We start from the raw sequence: 16,108 nt of genomic DNA, 5'->3' as shown, positions 1-16,108 counted from the left end.
CATGTGTGTTCCAGGAGCTGTCCCCTCTTTGATCCCCACTCTTCGATTCCTGTAAGGTAATCATTTCTGTGATTGCCATGTGACCAGTAAGGCAGTGAGGCCGGGCCAGTGGGAAGGGATTTACTTGGTGGAGCGGAGTCCTAGGTCTAGTGAGTGTAGCTCTGGGAAGACCTCACAGGGAGCGACCCGGGTGTTCTCAGGCTCAGCTCTCTTTTCAGCACTGCCCCGACTGTGATTACAACGAAGGCAGCCCTGGACCCAGAGCCCCACCAGCCTCTGTGCTAAGATGCCCACTGTGTGCTTGCAGTGCGGCACAGTGCCTGCGTGGGGATGCCTGCAGGGGGAACAGGTTAGGGTGACCCACAACTGGCTGCCCCCTTATACAGTCTCATCCCCATGAGTGTGGGCAGGACCTGCCGATGGAATATGGGAAATGGTATCAACACTATCATTATGTTGTGTGACAAAGGGGCAGCGGTATTGCAGGTTTAATGGAGGACCCTCCTCAGCTGACTTTGAGTTAAAGCAGATATCATCTGTTGTGACCTGAGGCCTTCTCTGATGTCAGAGACTCTTTCTCTGCATGGCTGCCTTTGAAGAGGCAAGCTGCCGTGAATTCTAGAGCCCCAAGGAAATGAACGGTGCCAACAAGCGTGAGCTTGGACTCAACACAGGCCACTGACGCGTCCATTGCTGTCCTATGAGATGCAGAGCCAACAACCCATAAAAACGTAGATAACACATTTAGTTGTTTTAAGCTGTGACATTTGTAGGGCTACCACCTCGGACTTCCTGTAATATTACGAGAGGGCCAGAGGGGCACACAACACCATTTGCTTGCAAAAGTGTTGTCCAAATTTCTTCTGTCAGTGGTAGTTACCTAGTGGGACCTCTCTGACCTCCCTGGCACGTAAGGAGTATGTCTCTGTATGATCCCCTCAGTTTAATTACAAAAAGCGTGTGCCACTTAATAATAGTTGCCTCTCAGATTCAAATTCATCATTCATTGCCTACTGTGTGAAAATCAAGCCGGGCCCTTTCAAATGTTTCATTTGCCAGCTGGCACAATGGTAGGCATCGTCAGTAGCTGGAGGTGGTTAGCTGCTGCATGAGGAAGAGATTTCTGTTTCCATTATGGCCTCTCCAGTCTCTTGTACCATGCACACCTTGCTCCAGGATCAGGTCCCACGGTACACATGGCTTCCCTAGGGCCCAGTTCCTGCTGCCAACATGGCTGCCTGCAGTGCATGGCGGTCACCAGAACCTAGAGGACAGAAGCTCCCCATGGCACCTCCCCTGGGGTGGTTTCACAGTGGAGTGCCACCGATCAGACACCTCCTGTGGACACCTCTCCCTGGCAAGTTCCACAATGCAACACACACAGTGAACCACCACTGTGCACCTAGTAGCGAGGTGTGGATCGCAACACAAGTGGAGGTAAACTCATATTACACGTTATCTGTTCAAACTCTTGCATCTCATCCGTACCCTCATTGGAGCATCACTGACCAAGAATTACTACTTGGAGTGGGTCCAAGAGCTCGGCCCACAAAGATGAGACTGGGAGGTGATTCTGGGCATTGCTCTGTGCTTGAGTGTGTGCCCGGGCTCCTTGCCAGCATGAAATGCGCCACCAGCCCCCTGTTATGGGTGATGGTGTCACAATGAAATAAGCACCCGCTGTCAGTACTGATGGAGTGCCACCTGCAGCATGTGCCTTGGGAGCTCACGTGACTGCTGCACTTGACCCTGAGGGGAGTAGCCATGGCTGTAAGGTCTGTGCCGTGGGTGGAGTCCATTCAGGGCCCTGGAGTGTTTAGGCAGAGGAAATGACATGCTCAGGTTCCTCAATTCTCAGATCAAGTTTTGGTCTGAAAACCTGAGAACTTCCAGGTTATTTCTGGCAGTGGCACAGCTGGTGTTACTATCAGACATCAATTTAATGACACACTTTCACCACATTTTTCATGTAAATGCTGAGAAAGGATGAGCTCTTGAATCTTGGACTGGGGATACCTGTTTGGTTGACACTGACAATCTGGAAACAAAAAGTCGCTGGCCTTTCTTACTGGCAGAAGTAGTTTCTCTCTATTGTTTGAAGAGAACAGCCTTGAAAACGTTGTGGTAAGCTCACCTGAGTTAGGTGCCATTAAAGGGAGTGCCCATTGTCTTCAAGTCCCACTGCAAATCAGCATTTTTTGTTACTAGACCCATAACTAGTGTCAAATAGCCTCATGATCCCTGGGGACAAGTACACGGTGACCCAGGAAGAAATAGCTTTATGCCAAAAGAATTGCAATATATATTGGAAGAAACCTGGGGAAGGTGTCTGGAAGTAGATTCTAATAAGGCTGGTACACCAAGGAGGGCAAAATATAACACCTGCTTGGGCTGAAGTCATGATATCGGTGCAATGACCAGGTTCAAGGTTTATTGTGCTGGCGTCTCAGGTAGCTGGTGACGGCTCGAACGGTTTGCTCCTATGAAGAGTTAACTGCCAAAGACACGGTGTGTGACTTAGCATAAAGGCCTGCGAGGGGAGGATACCTCAGTAATCAGAACGTTTGGCACACAGAGAGCTTTGCTCGTAGTGATCAGAGGATCCCTAGAGCTAAATAGATGGGAAGTCTACTGAACTATTGTTTGGTCTACATTAGGAAAATCCAAAAATGCAACAGAACCCCACTTACCTTCCAGACCTAAATACCTTCACAGACTCAGAGTGGCATTAAATAGATCATGCAAAGGACACTTGTTTATAGTAAGGGGGCTCAGAATGAATCACCCCACGGTGTGCCCCACTGGTATGTAGATTACTTTGAGTTAAAGGCAGTTTTAGCTTCAGTCTCAAGAGGAACTTCTGGCCCTCCCTTGACTGCCCAGAAGATCTCGAATTAGGGGCCTTGCCCATCGTAAGAGATCATCAGCCATCATCCCTTTTTGACCCACCTATAGGGCAGGGTAATATTTTGACTTTCTAAATGTCTGCTCTTCTTATCATGCTGCAATGCCCCTTTGAAGCCCCCCCAGGTGCATGACGTCATCCCTAGCTCAGGATGCCTTCTATGCCCACACTCCTTTCCCATCTCTGACTCTGTCTGTATGTGGGGTCTCGAAATTTTCTCCTTCCCCACAGCAGCATAAGAGCTGAAACGAAAAGGCAGATCATTGCCTGGTCTGACCTTAGCGGTCAACAAAGCGTTACTTGAATTTTCCGCTATTTTCTGCTTGTCTGCAAATGACCACAAAACTGCCAGGAGTATTGATTTGGGAGTTACAAGTACATTTTAGTGAGTAGGTGTTTGCAAATGTTGAATCCACAAGTAATTAAAACAACATGAGATCAAATATATGGTAATGAAAGGAGAACTGACTCTGGGTGGTGAACACACAATGGGATTTATAGATGATGTAATACAGAATTGTACACCTGAAATCTATGTAATTTTACTAACAATTGTCACCCCAATAAATTAAAAAAAAAACCATGAGAGGTAAACATCAGTTTCTGAAGTAAGATGACAAGCACATTAATTTTTAGAAGGTGAATACCGACTTCAAGTGCACACAACTTCGGAAGGAAAGGACTTGGGAGAAGAAAGGGAAATTTGCAAGTGTGAGGAGGCAAAAAGGAGCCAGGCACATTGACAAACTACAAAGGAATCAGCGCGGCCAGTTCCTAGACTTGTAATTGGAGGTTTGGAGGAGATGAGGCCAGACAGGTAGGAAGGACTAAGGTCATTTTACTTCCGTGCAATTAGGAGAAACTGAGGAATCACAATGTAGTAAAAAGTCAAATAATATTTCTACACTTTAGGGTGGTGCTACTTAAATGCTAAATTGTGCCTAATTTGGGGAAGAGAAGATGAATAGAAGGAAATTGCTGCATGTGTGCAAACAAAATTGGAGTGGCACCCATGTGGCATGTACTTTGTTCTGTGTAGTGAATGGAAAGGTGAATGAAGAATACAGCTTTCCTCCCATGGACATCATCAGTGAAGTGGGGATTCAGATAAATGATTAGGTAATTACATTTTGGGTAGGACAGGATTCAGGATACTCTACCCCCAAATACAGCCCGTTGGCATATTGAGTATTTCAAACTGAAGAAATTTGATAAAGCTGGAGACTCTCTGACCTTCTTCCCTGAAGCAGGTAGTAAGAGGCTCATGTGACAGGTCCCTCCCTACACTCAGAGGAAAGGAGCATCTTTAGCTCTAAAGACGGGGACACCAAGAGGAATCTGAATGAATGGGCCTTGCTAAGTAACCCCCAGATTACTAGACTTAGTTCACACACTTTTGTTCTAATACATTTTCCCATGACTTTCCACTCTTCATCAATCCTTGTATAACACTCAGGTTTAGCCATTTTTATGGGTCCTCATTTCCTTAAGAAAGCTTCCGTATCATGTAAAACAAATAAATCTGTATGCTTTCTCTTGTTGATCTGTCTTTTGTTACAGATTCCCAGATGAGAACCTAGGATAGAAAAATATTTTTTTCTTACCCTACAGTAGAAATCCTGTAATTTGGCTTATGCACAGTCCTGGAGGATTTCAGAGGATGTATGGGCCTGTAGTATAGATTTAAGTGGTCGGGGAAGGAAGCAAAGTATGATTAGAGACATAAAGGGTAAGTAGTAGAAATTCAAGGAAAATAGAGCAGGGAAGACAAAAATAGGCAGGAAACAGAGTATGGACAGATGACAAAATATTTGAAACACCATAGGTAGAGAATGTTTCCTCTACCTGAATCCAGTTGGATATACATACTAGGGATAGATTTTGACAGTATTTCATGATACTGCAATTAATAGATTTTATGTTGTTGGTTTTTTTATACATTCGTTAACTACATTTGACCATCTTCCTCATAGAAATGCCACCTGTATGACTATAAATTGAAAATTCTGGTTTCTTGGTGTGTGAGAAGTTTCTAAAGCAAACCCTTGGTTTCAGAGAAAGAGTCTATGCAGGCAAAAGAATGGAGGGTTTGATGGAGGAAAAAACATCCCAATGGCCACAAGGAATTATGGTTTATAGCTTGCACCATCCTCTTCAACCCCTTACACTTTCCCGTGCAGTTTGTGAATAGTCCACGCACAGCTCACTTTCATGCTTTAATCAGTCATGTTTCAGGAATGGAAACGTCACTTGGTTTATAGTATTCAGGATTGCAGCACCATGTGGCATCAAGAGAGTGAGGGGCCAAAGTCAGCCTTGTTAGAAAGCTCCCAGCATATTGTCATCAGTAGCTGCTCGGGAAATTGCTGAGTTGTGATGGGAGGGATGAATTCTCAGAAGGCTGAAAGCAGAAAAAGTCAGGACAAGGAAAAGATAGGTCCAAGAACCAGAAATAGTTACATTCACATTAAACTAGGAGTCTTTAAAAAAAAAAAAAACTTTATTTCAAAAGCGAAACATAATGCTGTTTGGCTTCTGGGGTGGGGCGGGGGGACACTAGTCAAAATTATTCACAGTAAAAATGCAGGTAAGCCTGGCTCCTTACCCACTTTTTATGCCACTTTTTGTAATTAACTGTTGTTAAGGTTGGTTTGAACCCTATCAGACTCACTGATTTCATTTACAGACATAAACATACAGAAGTGTGTCCATGGACACACATACATAGTTCAAATTTTATTACACAGCATGTTCAGTTGCATCTATTCTATGTCAAATTCACCCTCCCATAAGTGTATGCCTATGTATATCTATGTGTGTCATTTTCATCAGCTGCAAGATAGTTCATAAAATGAATGCAATTACATGGGTTGTTTGTTCATCAAGAGTTTTCCAATCTGAGAAAAAGATTATCACTTTATTTTCACCTTGCTGGAGTTTCTCTAAGTGAGTTATAACCTCATGTTTGTGTTTCTTCTTTGGCTAATGTCATGCAGGGAGGCCTGCGAGGTCTCTTCTCCCGCTCCCCATACAAGAACGCAGGATATGGTGAGGCCAAAAAGGAACACCCACGGAGACTTAGGTAGGGGAGTCATACCACTACGGTCTCACTGGAGGCTGGGTTCACTGGACGTGCGACCTGCTGTCCCTTTTGTCTGCAACCCACCATCCACACTTGCCAGCCCAGCCGCCATCTCCTTGCTAGCCCCCATCCTTCTCTCTTCTCTCCTCTCTTCTAGCGTAGCCACAGCAGTTATATTAGTGGCTAATGGCTCACTGGTTACAGCTGACGGCCAACTAGCCACAGCTGATGGCCATGCAATCACAGTTGGCCATTTACTACCTGAGCCAGCACCTGTCTATGTGAGGCCGAGAGCCTGGAAACTTCTTTCTGGGGCTCTGCCCCCACGGCTAATTCTTCATTTGAAGGGGTCTCGTTACCAATTTTGAATTATTCTAACACCTTAAGTTTTGTTAGCATTTTTTCCAGTACACGATCACTTTTAACTATTTTTTTTTCCTATAGTTCTTTGAAATCTTTTGTCAGAGTCAAAGTGATGAGGTTCCTTATCATTCTTGCAAACATACTCTTAGACTTGAAAATAAGACATTTTCTTTGTATTGAAAACGTAACATTCATTAACTATTTTATTCTCTAGGAAATAAGACTCGCCTCCTCCCCTCTCGGTCCAACCGATTAGCCTGTTATGCCCAGATTTAGCTGAGGTTTTAATTAAAATGTTCACTTTGTAATTTACAGAGCATTTGAAAATTTAGAAGAGGACAAAACGGTCTTAAAAATCTGATTTCTTTTTAGCATGCTACTATATCCCGAGTTTTAATTTATGCTTTTGAGGAAAATTAAATCTTATAGATTTTAAATTTTCACATTAAACTAGGAGTCTTTTAAAAAAAAAAATTATTTCAGAAGTGAAACATAATGCTATGTTTGGCTTCTGGGGGGGGCGGGGGATAAGAAATAATTTAAAATTCTTATTTCTGGGCCGCCTGCAGGATAGCGCATAATGGGAAACCAGAGACTAAGCGCCCACTGCCCGGAAGTCTAGGTGGTTCCAGCAGCGCGTCCGCCAGAACATTGCAGCCAACAGGAGACACGCCATCGCTGTGCGCCGCTGGCCGCCGGCGGCGCGCCTGGGAGGTCACGTGACGGCCTGGAGGCCTGCGGCGGGGGGGGGGGGGGACGATCTTGTGAGCATGCGCAGCGTAACGGGGCGGGGACAGGTGCACCTCTGGGACTGTGTCCTCCCGCTTCCTACGGGATTCTTCTGTGTGCAGAATTTCCAACAGTGGTTTGCATCAAGCTCCAGAGGGGATCGCCGGTGGTTCCTGACTGCTCGGCCGCCTCCTCCCTCTGGGGACGTGGGAGGAGGGGGAATGCCTGTGTTTTGATTTTAGAAATTTCAGAATACAGGTAGCCTTTCCTCAGAACAATAAAGTGTTTTTATTTCTATACACGTTTTGTTTTACACGTATTGTCTGTAAAATCTCGCTAATAAGCATATTTGTAGTACTGTTTTTATTTCTCTTGTCTAATTTCATTGGTCTGAATTTTGAAACCTTTTAAAAATTATGTTGAAGCTATTGTGCTTCGTTAGTTTATTTAAGTGGGGATACTATTGTAGTGAAGTTACATTTTAGGATTTGTCTTGCGGGTTTTGGTATTTAACTTAATAAAAAAAAAGTCTAACTCAAGAACATTTGCTTGAGTGGGACAAAATTTCACCTGAGTTTCAAGATTAATAACTGAATTTTGACTTTTAAAAATATTCTTTGACAAATTTTTGTTTTGCAAGCTTTTCAAATAAGGAAGTCTCCGAATTTTTTCAAAATAGATACTGAACTTCGTTTATTTTCACCCCTACTTGTAGTACCTATCCGTGTTCCCTTTCCTCTCACCGGCTCAGCCTGGAGCTCAACTTTTCTGCTTTTCTGCAACGACAGTGACGCGTGGACGTGTTTCCCCGGTGGGGGCCTCCGTCCTTGTATGTTACAATAACAGCGGAAACTTTTATCTGTTGCATTCCACGGCGTAAGCAAGTCAATGCTCCAAACTACTGCAAAAATTAGGAACTTCGTGTTTTCTTTTTTCCTGTTAATTATTTGGATATTGACTTTTAAGTTTTTAATGTAATGATAGAAAACATCAGCACTACAGGAAAATTCAGGGGGAGGCCAGGAATAATTCCAACGTGATTGAACTCCTCCCAGAGTCATGTTTAAGAGTGCCCTTCAACTGTTTTCAGTCTCTTGTTTTTAAATAATCGGAGATATATGCCTATATGTATTTTTAACCATGTTGACTATTTCTTTTAAGGAGGCATGTATGCTAATGTTACAAACTGAAAGAATAACTAATTCAAAAATTAGGAAATGAAAGTCCACCTCAGCCTCTGAGGTGTGCAGTTACACCTTGCAACATCTGCATTTGGTTTCTTTCAGATCTGCACGTAAGAAATACTTTCATTGTATATGTGTATATGTACTACAGTGCATATAGATCATATAAAGGTAATTGCATTAAACTTAGCCGGTAGCAGCATGCATTTATTCAGAATGCAGTATGTGCCAAGTTTGAAAGTTTTTTAATTAAGAACCAATTTTAGGTCACAACTATCCGGAAAATAGGAATCTTTGTAAAGAAAGGAAAATTTCCTTTGAAATATGTGATGTTACTTTTTTTTTTCTTCAATGATTCAATTCCTTCTGAGTGAAACACTTTTTTAAAGGGACATGTTTTTATGGCGTTATGTTTATTTAAGACGGGTACTTTTGGACTAATCTGTGGGAATGAATTTAAGTATCCAGTAATTTAATAATTCGAAGTATTTTCTCTGGCTAAGGAAGCCTGTTTTGAAGACTAGAATTACTATAGTTTCACTCAGGGTTGCGCGCTCAGCCTTTGCGATACGGAGCCCAGTCGGCACAGTAGCTGCCGGATATACGTCATCACCCGGCGGCGCCGGCGCGCCCGCGGGCCACTCTGGGAAGGTGACGTAGCTGGCGTGTGGACGGCGGCCCACAGGGGCCGATCCTGCCGCGTCTGCGCTGGAGGCTTAGGCGCGGCGCGGCGTCTGTGCCCCTCGGCGGCCGCGGGAAACTTCTGTTTCATATTTGGGTTGTTTTGTACATTCATTATTGTGGTTAGGATTTGGTTTTTTAAAAAACATGAATTTGCACCTGCGCTCTTAGAAATGGATCCTATATAATACAGATTTTAAAAGACAGAATTTTTCCTATTTATCTTTTACTTCCGTGCTTTAGTTCGGGCTTTACAAACAGCTTGGGATTTTATACAGAATATGAAAATATGTTTCATTAGTTCTATGGCTACAGAAGTCATTTGTGAGCAAAGTTGTGTACGTGCCTTTGAAAAAATTATTTTGCGTTGTCTTTAATGTCAGTGTTTGAGAGATTTTTTCAGTAAGTTTGATGGTAGTTATTGTTTTGTCTTTATTTTAAGGAGACTCCTTTCATTAATAGCTTTTTTTTTTTGTCAGTTGTCATTTGATTCTATCACTCATCAATTTCCTACGGAAGGGTCCCTACTCATAAGGCAGAGACGGGCTTCTTAGAGCAAATTGGCCACAGTGCTTCATCTTAAAGATCATGGTTTTGCATAATGTGACAGTATTTGGTTGCTTGCTTCCTGTGTGTGACTATGCGGGAAATCAAGTTGGTTTTGGTTTTGGTTTTTATAAAATATTCCCTCCCATCTGTATCTCCGCTTTCCACGGGACACAAAGCATGGTTTTGCATTACTTTCAGATTTGCACGCTTGTATTTCAAACGACCTAACGCATGATCAGGTCTCAACTTAAGCGTATTATGAAGCTGAACTTAGAATTCCCTCTAGAGATTTTGCTGCCCCTTTTACCAGTCACTGAAGGTACTTTCTCTTATGTAAGGCACCTCAGGTATCTGTAGTCGCTCACTCATTACTCTCCACTCACATGCAGACCCTTCTAGTCACCCCGTCCTCTATCTGTTATGGATGCTTAGAAAGCTTTGCTCAGTATCAAAAATATTTTTATATGGCAGATGAAAATAAAGGGACTTGTTGAAAACCTTGCTAAGTACACATACCAGTCCACTATTTTGAGGTGAACACAAAACTGGCACATGCAGTTTATACAGTCCTGTGATTTACTCCCAAGTTTTACACAAGTTTTTCTTCATATTAAGGCAATTTGCATTTTAATTACAGTTGAATCCCATCATTTAGCCCTTTCCTCATTCTTGGATATTTGCTTTGCTCCAGTGGTTCTGCTTGACTCTTGATCTTTCTGGCAAAGGCAATGGTTCCCCCATTTGAGTGTGGGTCTGCGTCCCCCCAAGGGCTTATAACACAGACTGCACCCTCCAGGGTTTCTAATTCACTGTGCCTGGTTCATGACCCTTTTAACAAGTGCCAGGGTCAATCTGAGGGCTATACTGAGAAAGTTACAACCCAACCAGTGGGAGGGGGTTCACTAAATGAGATAGAAAATCACTGAAGTGCACCAAATCTGAGAAAATTACTGCTTTACAAACTCACTCCCTCAAGGGGAATGGGGGAAGGGTTAATCATAGACTCAACTCCAGAGGGAAAGGACTGGTGCAAGATCCCACAGCAGTTAAGACTAGGATTCTGTCTGCAGATGGCTGCCTGACAAGCGTGCCTGGAAGTCAGCACGCTAGCCCTCTGCGACTCCAGGTGAGGTTTGTGAACCAACAGCCTTGGTGTCTCCTGTGGTCTTGTTAGAAATTCAAGTCAGCTCCCACCCCAGACTTTCTGAATCAGAATCCAAATGGTAACAGGATCTCCAGTGGTTCCCACGTTCCTCATAGTTTGAAAAACACTGGACTAACTGCCTCCCAAATCTCAAGTCCCAGAAACAGAGCTCAGCTCAGAGACCATGTGGGCAGAGAGAGCTTTGCGGTTTGTTCAGAGTCCCCTGCTGTTGAAACTTTGTTTTGGCAGGTGTGGTACCCTCCCAGGAAGGCAGAGAGTCAAAGGGCCAGTCCTCCAGGTGGACTAGCTTCTCTGACCACCTGAGAACACCTTCTAACTGACAGGGTGGAGACACTCCAGGATTTGCCTGGAGGGACATTCATGAGTTCTAGGGGTGGCACAGATCTAAAGATAGAATATCCCAACTGCCCCTGCTCTTCTGACAGGATTGCCTTGATGCATGACGGGATCTGTCCCAAAGTCAATGGAACTGGAATTACCAGTTCCGCTCTGTGAAGGCTTCTGAAGCGACCCTTTAAGAAGACCAGCTGTAAGCAGGTGAGCAGGATGCCCTCAGGTGATCCTGGGAATTAGTAAGCAAGCAGGTGCCTGCTTTTATATGCTTGGGAAATACGGGTCCTGGAGGAGCTGCAGCCCCTCCCAGGAGTAAGCTGGGAATCACGTCCGTGTGCGCTTAGAGGCACCTTCTGCTAGTCTAAGGAGAGCTCACCTGGTTTTCCAGGTAAGGGGGTGGGAGTAACTGTGACGCAGAATCCTGCGGCTTGTGGGATGGTGTAATCCTGGCAATATGCGGGGTCAGTCAGTCTCTCAAGTCCCTCTGTGGTTAAGGGGCTCCAGCAAGAGAGATGAGCTGAGCACCAAGGGAAGGGAGCAGCCTCGGACTTGGTTACAGACGTTTATGTTCGGCTCTGGGCCTGCTTCCTACTTAGCATTTCCAGGCAGGTGGCCACTGCTGCAAAGGAGGAGGGCACAGCCATCCTGACCAGTTCACCGGGGTCCTTGGCCCATTAAAACAGGTGCACTTTTGAGCAGGACCTAGGATGGTCGGGGTTGAATGTAACAGAGAATGTATTCTGTGTGTGTATTCTGCCTTGGCCACTGTTCTTGCTTTCCATGGACTGTTCCATCTTGCAGATGATAAAAAGTCACACAAAGAGGCCATGTGCCTTATCCAAGCTCACACACAAACCCTTTCCAGTCTTGACCTCCTCTCTAATGCAGCTGCATCCTCCACGCTGCCCTTTAGAGTCTTAGCCCTCGCCATTCCATATTTAAGCTATAGGAGCATGGTTTCTATAGTTTTGCTTACTCCCAGCATATAGGTTCTGTCCTTTTCACTTACTATTGTTTTCAGTATTTCTCCATGTCGTGTGTAGCTGCAGTTGCTCATTTTCATCTCTAGCTAGTATTCTGTCATCTCTATCTAATGCCACTATATATGTGTGTATGTACACATATATGTATATACTTATGCATGTATATTGGTGTTAGATGCGTGTATGTATCAGTGGTACCATTATACCTGTACCTACCCCCAGTGGATGGGTCCCTTCCGCACCTGACAGTCGCTTGGGCCTGGTGTAGTCTGCAGGTATCCCCAGTACTGCTGCCACGAACACCGTTGTATGTGCCTCTTCAGACACTTATATCTGGAGAGGAGAGGAGACCGGACCCTTACACTGAGCAATATGGAAACCAGCGAATGGCCAAGGTCAAGAGATACCTGCCTGTGAGGCTGGAGATGGGTGGGGTGAGGTGTCTGGTTTGGCTGTGCTGATTCTGGTACTTGAATACAAATTCCATTAGCTTGTTTCAACTCTTCATTGGACCGTGAACACAATAAGGGCAAAATCCACATGCTTATTTTGTTGTTGTTGACGTAAATGGAATTATGTATGAAGGCTTCTACTGAAGTTATTCAGGATTGAGGTAGAAAACGCTAAAATTTCAGCCTCTGTTTTTCTCTTTCACCTGAGCCGCCAAGTATATGGTACACCTGTTAGTTACTAGTTTATAAAGGGCTCCAGGGACAAAAGGCATTTCCAGGGTTTCGTGTCAATCACAGAAAATGCATGGGGTGTCTACAGATTTTGTGATTCTTTGATCCTCAAAACTGCATTTGCTAACCGCTCTTGTGCACTCACACACTCCACTTTCTCCAGACCCCCTCCCTCTGCTACCATTTCTGCCAGTATCCTACTCCATGAGGTTTCCAGGGTGGTCCTCTTAGCATCTTCCTTTGTGTATTAATTTTCCCAAATCAATTAGAAGAGGGTTGAGAGAGGAGGGAGCTGTAATCCAGGTGAAAGCAATGGTGGCTCTGGACATGATAAACCAAGTGGGGCAAAATATTTAAAAGGTATGAATCTGGGTAAAGGGTTCTTAATATTCTTGCAATTTCTAGATGTTGAAGGTAGTTTTAAAATAAAAGTTAAACCAAAACAGCCTGGATATACTCCTTTGTTTATTTTATTTAAAAATAGAATTTATGTATGTGTTTCCTGATATATGCATGAGATCTTCAGAAGTATACTGAGATAACACACGTGCCTATGGGTGCCTGGGGTGGCAGCGTGCTGAAGGAACAGGAATATAAGTTGGGTGTCTGCATAATTTATCTCCCAAACTCGCATACTTCTGAAGGAAGAAAGGGGCAATGCACAATTATGCTGGGATGATGGCTGTAAACTCAGTCTTGACCAAGCCAATGGGGGTATATGGTCATCAGGGGTTGAAAGCAGATTTTTACTGTATGTCGTTTCACACCTTTTGATTTTTTAAAAACTGTGAACATACTAGCTATTCAACTACATAAGTAAAAATAAACATAATCATATAAGGAACCACTTAAATATTCATAAATATAATAAACATTGGAAACTGGCTGAATTATTGGGATATCCATAGAGTGGAATATAACAGCTGTTCAAAAAATTAGGTACATCTATAAGTACCAGCAAAAGTATAGAGTTAAATATCTATTACTTGTTTCAGAATCCAATCTTTTCTCACAATAAAAGAATTTTATGCATATACAATAAATATATACATGGATTATGTATATTTTTTACATTTTTAAACAAATGGGTATATTGCTCACTTCCGCAGTACATATACTAAGCAAATGGGTGTATTTATGCTATTTTTATATAACTTTTATTTTAAAACAAACGGAAGCTTACAGAAAGTGCAAGAATATCAGTAAGCACTCACTTTTACACTTTACCCAGATTCACTCCTTTTAAATATTTGGCCACATTTGGTTTGTCATTTCGCCCTCTCCACCTCTGTGTAAACCTTTTTGTTCGTTCTGACCAATTTGAGAGAAGGTGGTAGACATCATGCCCCATGTATGCTCCCTAAGAACAGGGTTGTACGTTTAGATAACCACAGCACACTTATTAATTCAGGCCACTAACACTTATGCAAGTGTTTCACCTCATCTACAGTCCATATTCCAGTTTCTTCAGTTGTCCAAACAATGTTTTTGTAGCTTTTTTATGTTCTGTTAAAGATCTAGTCCAGGGCCACAGGTCCCATCAAGCTGCTGTGCCTTTTGTATTCTATCTTTCATCTGCAGTGTTTCCTTAGGCTCATTTGCTTTTCATGAGGTTATTCTTTTTGCAGCACCCAGGCCAGTTAGAGAATAGCCTCCATGTGGGTCTGTCTGAAACGTCCTCAAGACTGTACTAGGTGACGCCATTTTCATGGTTACAACATAATTCTTACAATTGCGCTCCAAATGATGTTTTTTAACTGCATTATACCTTCAGTATTTTGTAGTTGGCATTGCATCGTAAGAAAGGAACCCTCCCGCCCACCTTGCCCCCCACTCATTCTTTATAATGGGGAAAGTAGCAGTGTCTCCATGCTACTAATATTGATTTCAGATATAGATATAGCTGTGCATGTAACTATAACTGTACGTGTATATATAACTGTATGTAGTTGTAATAACCATAGAGAGAGATGTAAAACTGTATGGTGTGTTTTTTTCATGCAATTGCAATAATACTTGCAATACCAGTGCAGTCCCACCGGTGTTTCCTTGCCCCCTTCCACACTGAGAACCCTCTCTCCCAGTGAGTGTCTTCCCCCTTCAGTCTTGTCTTCTCTCTCCTGCTCCCCTCCTTTGCTCAGACCCCTTTCCCTCCCATTGGTTGCCAGACCAGAGGCGCGCAATGCACACATTCTAGATTTAATATCAAACGTTGAAAAATGTCACCAAAGATGCAAGTAGGCTTTCGGAAAGTGGAAGGGGCTTGGTCAGGCAGGAAGAAGCATACTTGCAGGCACCCAGGACCTCAAGGGACATTGGTTCAGAGGAAGCTGCAGGAACCGTCAGCTGAGTGTCCCCTCCTGAGGGTGGCAGCCTGTCTGCCTGGGCCCTGGGCGCAGGCCCAGCCAACCCTCTGTGAGCTGCGTGCCACACAGTTTCCTATGAAAGGCGTATGCACGTTTTCTTCCAAGCTGAGTCCAGTATTTCTTTTCTGGTTCAAGAGTGGACATGAGGTCAGGGTCAGTGTGGCGAGTTTTCTGTCAACAGCAATCTGTGCCATAAGAGAAAAATACATATTTTTCAAGTAAAATTGAATTAAGGCGGTGACACGTTTGCCTAAAGAAGAGGCTCACAAACTTGTTTGTTCAAAATGAGCTTTCACTGTGGCTGGGCTCTAAGTAAATGGGTCTCTGAGTAAACGTTGAATAGGTGATTTATTGGTTTTTAAAGTGACGGGTGGGATGGACCATTGTATTCTTTTATTTAAGGGGGAAAAGGCTCTTTTATGCATCGATAGTTTTCATTTTGCCTATGTCCTTAGTTTAAATTCTCCAAAGATGGATCACTGTCTGTCCAGTGATCTAGGAATCTGTGAATCCTGTCCTGTTCCATCTATGTGTTATTAGAACTGAATTTTAACATTGTTAAAATGCTGTTTTGTAATTGGAAGTACATTACTACAAGCTAATTTTTTAAATTTTATTTTCATTTTTATTTTAACACAGTTTTGTTGGTAATAATAGAATCAAAAGTAATTCACTATATAACATCACTTGGTGTGTAATGCACATTAAAATATAGTTTTCATGCTAGCTTTATCCCTTAGTTTTTATATTTCATTTTTAAACAAATCTAAAAATAAGGCGATAGACATGAAACAGATTTGCTATGTATTAAAAATTTTGCTGCCTTCTACCTCAGATACTACTTTGGTTTTAAAACCATCTGCAAATTAAATGACCTTTCTTTAAACGGCCTTTCCTTTATAACTCCTAAGTATGAAGGAGGTAAGTGCCGAATGGAACTTAAAATGCATAAAAAAAAAAACCTGCCATGAAATGTAAATGGAAAATATTACATTAGCAATATCTTAAATAACCAAGAATCTTCCAAAGAATATTGCATAAAGTAAGGTACATTTAATGTTTCCTAATGATTAAGTCCAGAATAC

The sequence above is a fragment of the Rhinolophus sinicus genome, linkage group LG13, assembly GCF_036562045.2.
Source record: "Rhinolophus sinicus isolate RSC01 linkage group LG13, ASM3656204v1, whole genome shotgun sequence".
Taxonomy (NCBI): domain Eukaryota; kingdom Metazoa; phylum Chordata; class Mammalia; order Chiroptera; family Rhinolophidae; genus Rhinolophus; species Rhinolophus sinicus.
Note: the sequence above shows the minus strand (reverse complement) of the source record.